The sequence below is a fragment of the Etheostoma cragini genome, chromosome 8, assembly GCF_013103735.1.
Source record: "Etheostoma cragini isolate CJK2018 chromosome 8, CSU_Ecrag_1.0, whole genome shotgun sequence".
NCBI lineage: Eukaryota > Metazoa > Chordata > Actinopteri > Perciformes > Percidae > Etheostoma > Etheostoma cragini.
In genome coordinates this window covers 20,016,507-20,022,957 of record NC_048414.1, presented here as the reverse complement: position 1 = coordinate 20,022,957, position 6,451 = coordinate 20,016,507, and the positions used below count along the sequence as shown (strand labels likewise).

Genomic DNA, 6,451 nt, shown 5'->3' with positions numbered 1-6,451 from the left:
GGTAAATGACTTTAGTGTTTGAAGTTTTTTGAATTTTTGTAGATTTATTGACGTAGTATTTAATCATCACAACTCAAGCTCAAAAATTCGTGATTGTATCATTCATGTTATAGATAGATAAATGTTTGGCCACATTAGCAGTGTTGCTCTAGGGATGTTGGCCTGCCCACTTTAATCCAGACTGAAATATCTCAACAGCAATTGGATGAATTTGCTGCATATGGCATTCTGTAAAGACACGCATGGTCCCAAGGAAAGAATGTCTTTTTCTCTAGCATCACAATGATGTTGACAGTTTTGAGCGTTTAGTAAAATGTCTTGACATTTCCATGGTTTGCCATGGAATTAGTAGCAGGCATTTATATGTCCTTTTCAAGATGAAGTGTAATAACTTTGTGAGAGCCATTATCAAGTCAAGATTTTATTTTTTGTCCAGTACTTTGTTTTTTGACCAAATACCGGCCAAATGTTTGACAGTCCTAATAGCCTTAGGTGTGTTTGATGATGATTAGCAATCACTAGATCTTCCGGTTGTTGTGTTTTTTGGAGATTGGCAAACCCAAAAGCAAAGACGGTTGGCTGTTGAATAGTTGGAGGATTTAATAGCAATAAAAACATATACAAACAAAAGGAGACCTTGGTAAAAGCAGGTAAAAGTTATTCCAAAAATAAAATAGAAGTCCAAACAAAACTAGAAATGACAGCAACCAGGAATACCAAGACCTAAACAGGGTAGACTAACACACACGCAATCCAAACTGAAAACAGATGATTTGACACAGGACAAGGGCAACACAACAAGCAACAGCAAGAGCTGAAACAGGTGAAATACATCAGACAATCACAAGGGTGGGAAAAATAAAAGACAGGAAGTAATAAAAGAGACTAGACAGAAAACCAGACTACCAAATTAAAACAGAAAAATACACAACCATAACACCAGTAGCCTACCTAAATATTGTAATGTAGCAGGTCAACATGACAACATATTTAGTATATGACATTGTCTGTAATTCTAATTCTACACTGTCAGACAAGAATGGATCCTTTAAATATGATGTTCTTTAAAAAATGCCATAAATGGCAAAAAAACGGTCATGGCAATGATCTTGACATAATGCAGACTCCCATGACAATCAACTACTTATGTTAGAGCTCTTTTGGCTCTAGTAACTGTGGTATCAGCAGCAAGCTCTGGTTACCACAGATTATCTATGCAATGTAAGTTCATCACCTATTTTGGAGCCTTTTAGTAGAAAGGTAAACACATCCACACACTGCACGGCAACTAATTTCTTCAGGCATAGCCCCAGGTGGTGCCCAGTCATTTGAAAGAGTTTAGAAAAAAATGATACTGGTAACTAAACAGATCATTTAGATTTATACAGGGTAAAAGGTCTGTTGGTGCTCAGGGCATGCCCTGTGGCAAAGACTGGATGTAATTGTCTCACCCTGAATTGAGATTTCTAAAATTTGACAGCCTAGGAGAGTGGGGTAAAAGAAAACGGCAGGATAAAGGAGAAGGGACATGTCATGGTCTAACACAACAACTCCAAAAAGGCAACTAATGGCCCGAGGTGACATGTAAAACTGGACATAATTTATTAAATACAGTCTGTAAAGAAGACATGAAAATTAATTTAGGCAGCAAGCAACACCTCATGACACAAATGAAGTGATACAGATCTTAAATGAATTGTTGAAAGTCAATCCTAATCGCATTTTAATCACTCACTCATACAGCGACGTTTGAGATTTGGAGTGACATGGCTAAGGATAAGCATAAGCCAAGTTAAATGTGGACCAGAGGATAACAAAAGTCAAGACATAAGCATGCAGAATCCCCATAGGCATGCATTATACAGCCATCTGTATCTGTACATCAATCTCATGGAATGACATACAGGACGTCTGCGAAGGAGACATTTAATGCCTTGTCAAAACATTACCCCTGTGACTGTTCTCCCTAACTTTGACAGACTACCTTGTCAAGGCATGGAGCGTTTTATGTCTCCCATCTGCCTCGTCCTGCTGACAGGGGGCTGAGTCAGACGGTCTGGCCTGAGAATGGATGCATAGCACCACAGTCAAACACAAACACACACACACACACTCACTGACCCATTTAGCTTTTTATTTGTTCACTTACACAATACACAGCTCATGTGATGTATCACTCTTGTGCGTTATCAATCTCTTTAGTTCCAAATTCTGTCATGAAACTGTGATTGTGGAGCTAGGGTCACAGTCCTAATCAATTCAAAGCTTCACGCGGTATAACAAATTAGTCTAACTTCAAATAGAATGAAAACTATGAGACAACTTGTTTTCTATAGCTGTTGAGCTATAAACACTGCTATCACACATTCTGTGCTTAAAAGATAGGTTTGGATTTTCCTTAGCCTTAATATAACGCTCAAATGCCATATGTGCGTTGAGAGAGTTATCCGTTGCTATAATCGGTCTTCCTGTCCACACTGAAACAATACCTTCCTCACAACTGCAGTTTAAACCTGCAATAACTGTGAACAAGCTGTGAACACAACACTATCACTACATATATCACTAAATATAATCACATTTCATGTTGATATGGCTAACATTTTAGCAAATAAATGCTTATTTTATCCAGCAGTTACGGAGTAGCATTTATTTTGAGTCATGTTCCTGTCCACCTAATGGTTTTTTTTTTTGTCTATACCAACTCCTAAAGGAAATATCTGGCTCTAGCAGCTAAATGCTCCACTGTGTTCCCCAGATAGTCTCTACTTGTGTCTGTCTGCCATTTGGTACGGAGCATGTAGTGCACAGTAGGTTTTTATGTTGGAACATTTTCTACTATACTCAGTTGTCCCATCTGGGCGTGTTTGTTTCCATTCATGTCCACTTCTTGAACCATGTCTAAAATTCCCTCTGGTTCTGTATGAACACACCTTTAAGCAGCCTACATACGCGGTAAAACTTTGCTGCGCTGGCCGTTCCATTGTTTTCCTGTGTGGGGAGAGTGCTGCCGCCCAACTAGGCAGGCCGCTACCCCCCGAATTGCTGTTGTTCACTGCACTCAAAATTCTAATTATTTCAACTTTGACCTAGTTGCCGGTGACCTTTCAAGGTACAACCAATGGCAGACCAATGACCGTTCCTGTGCTGTGCTTTGCCCGTCTGCTCTGCGTCCTACCTCACGGATATGCAGCGGATCATGTGTAGGCGGCTTAAGAAACAAGGGGGGAAATGTACAGTCTTTGTGTTTGCAATCCCACTTCTTACACATTTTATTAAGTGAAGCAGGGGCGTGCCGAGAGCTTTTGAGTGACAGGGGATCAAATTCAAAAAACGGCAACTGGAACAAGATTTGTTAACAATATACTGTATGTAATCGTTATTTTAACAACTGTCTATTTGACATTTTTACATAACACAAAATCCACAACTGTACACCTCAAAATAAAATATGGAGCCTTACATTAGACTGTACATTCAGACATTCACACAAATTCATCCCAAAAATGCAACCCTTGTCCAAGCAAAATGTAAGCTTACATGCAGTATCCAAACTATATAACAATAACAATATGAAGTGTTACATGATACTAAATCCACAATACTGCACACCTTAGAATGAAGTAAGGAGATCCTTATATAAGACTACATTCACACAAATATTATCTATCCAAAATGCAACAATCTGACATCAGAATAGGAATGTAATGGTATGAAAATATAACTCCACAGTTATAGTGACAACACTTATCTCGGTTTTTGGTATTGTCACTGTGTTTTAAAAGTATTTTTCAATATGTTCAGAAAGCATTGATAGGCCTACACAAGCTGAAATTTTTCAAAATTTAACAGTGTTTATTACATTACAAAAATATAGGCAATAGTCTTGTAAAAACTACTGATTGGCTACTGAAACACTGGCCCGCTGTAGCTGGTGTCCGGTAAGAACTGGAACCAGAGATCCATGAAGATTTATTTACAAGTCAAACATGAAGTAAGCAAATAATAATTTGACTTACTATGAACGTTATTTACCAAACTAAATGTTATAGCCACCAGCATATAACAAGGAACAATATTATAATTTCTCTGTAATAATTAACATAAATTTAACACATTGCTCAGTAACACAAAGTGAGAAAAAGACACATCTATCACAGCACACATTTCCACAACAGAGTAAACAGTGTAATACACCTTTAATAGCTAAGCCTGTGGCTCCACAGGCTAGTCTCTTTACTGGCGATTGCACATTGCTAGCAAAAGTCTGCTGCTACATTCGGTCCCCTTCTTCTTTTTGAGTGCAGTTCGCCTGCGTGGCCACTTCAGGAGCCTCTGATTAAGCTGGGAAGGATTAAACATAGGATTTCCACACCGTGGTAAAAAGGATCATTGTTACCATCAACATTTCTACCGTGGTTTACCGTTACACCGGTAATCGTTACATCCTTACATCAGACTGTGATTGAAATAAAAATCTAGGTGTGTGTGTGTGTGTGTGTGTGTGTGAGTGAGTGAGTGAGAGAGAGCTTGCTTGAGTGAGTGTGTGAGTAAGAAAAAAAAAAAGAAGAATGTGTGCGTGTGTGTAACATACGGCTCTCGTCATTAGAGAATCTTTCTGTTGGCCATGTCCTGGAATATGTCAATCACAACACTGTGAACAGTGGCGGCGCCAGAGATTTCTTTTTGCTGGGGCTATGGCGTTGCTGACGTTTCAATGAGGGTGCTCTGAAGAGTTTCCCTTGCCACACGTAGCCTACACACTGGCGCACATATACACTCCCACCTCCGCAGCGGTTTGCTAAGCGTGCAAACAAGAGGGAGAGAGAGATTGATTCAATTGAGTTTTTCATGCACTAAAGTTGCCGATACAACGGCACCATGAAACTCTGCTTAGCCAACCGAACATGTTCCAGCTACCAGCCAACAAGCCGGGCTTACACAATCATTACTGCTGCTTTCATACAGTAGCTTATATTTGCAGAGGAGTAATGCAGCAGCCCAAATAGTAACACGTAAACACACACAAACATACACACATGCATCCCCACACAGTGTTCATACTTGCACACATGGTAACAATAATGTAATGTTTTTCATATCTGTAGAGACTTAATATATCTAAATAAGACACTGAACCTGTTTCAAACATGTTTTCAGTGCTGTAGAACTTTGGATTTGGTGATCCATTTATTCAGTTCTGTAAAACCCATTTTCACTGTAATGTTCTGCAACGAGACAGAGATAAGAGTGAATTTATGCATAGACCCCTATTGGAGGAATCCTCCCCCACTGTGGTCTCGCTGTGCGACCCCTGGTCCGGTGTCATTCCCAGCAGTGTGACGTTAGGCGTCCTCAGCAGCAATCACGGCCGCGGTCAGGTCATCTTCCTCCAGCTGGTTGGTGACAGGTTCACCATATCTATATCATATCATATCAACAATATCATATCATATCATATCATATCAACAATATCATATCATATTATATCACATCATATCATATCATATCAACAATATCATATCATATCATATCATATCATATCTCAGTCTCAGCTTTTTTTTTAAATGACCCATTACAAATGTAACACTCACTTTGCTGATCCTAACAACTCCAAATATTACACTCTTCTTCTGTGTAAATACGGTACTGCAGAAGTAAGGTCAGAGGTTTAATGTGTGCTGCACCCATTGGCTGAATAGTATCACCTGTGTTTGCTCCACGTTTTTGTTCTGAAAATAATCTATTTGTTTTATTAATCTATTTATAATTTTTTTAAAGTATAGTAAATTAACACATTATTGAAAATGTTTTTTTACACTACAGCAATTTATTTGGGGTGCTATGAGAATCCTAGGGGTAGCTAGACTAACCCCAAGCCCCTCCCTGGCGCCACCTATGACTGTGATTGATTGGAACATCCTTTTCAATGACCAACAAAGCAGTTTAGAAGGCCTCTCTTTTTTGGAAAGGCTGCAGAGTTTTGACTTCACCAGTTTTTATTTGGAAAATGGACGTTCCACAGTCGCTGTGGGCACAGGGAGAGTGCAATATATGGTCAGCAGCTCAGACAAGCAAGGGAAAATCACATCAGCACTGTTGTCTTTGAAATAGATTGAATAGATGCCACAGTGACTGGAGGGGGGCATGAGTAGGATGTATGAAAGACTTTCAGTTTCAACAATTTATCCTCATCAGCAATGTCATAGAAATGACAGAGCCTCCTGACAGCGTCGAGCGCCTCTGTTGGGCAGCTCGGTGTCTTCCAGTTCTGCTGCACTATGAGATGGTGGAATGCATTCAATACCTCTAAAGTGTCTCTAAAGCTCTTGTGTCATTGTGTCCAATAAAACGTGGTGCACTTTAGCATGGTAGTAGTCTCGCAAAGTTGTAAAGGTATGACCAGCAACAGCTGACCTGGCATGAACCTTTGATGGAGGGGGGGGGGGGG

The 6,451-nt window shown here is 39.6% G+C and overlaps 1 long non-coding RNA gene across 1 annotated transcript in view; it reads left to right on the top strand.

Annotated features, from left to right (window-relative positions):
- The first annotated feature begins 3,362 nt into the window (after nucleotides 1-3,362).
- Nucleotides 3,363-6,451, top strand: part of LOC117949097 — a 15,407-nt gene continuing 12,318 nt past the window's right edge. The window contains exon 1 of the long non-coding RNA XR_004657621.1: nucleotides 3,363-3,372. This is a non-coding gene — a long non-coding RNA (uncharacterized LOC117949097). The remainder of the gene's footprint in view (nucleotides 3,373-6,451) is intronic.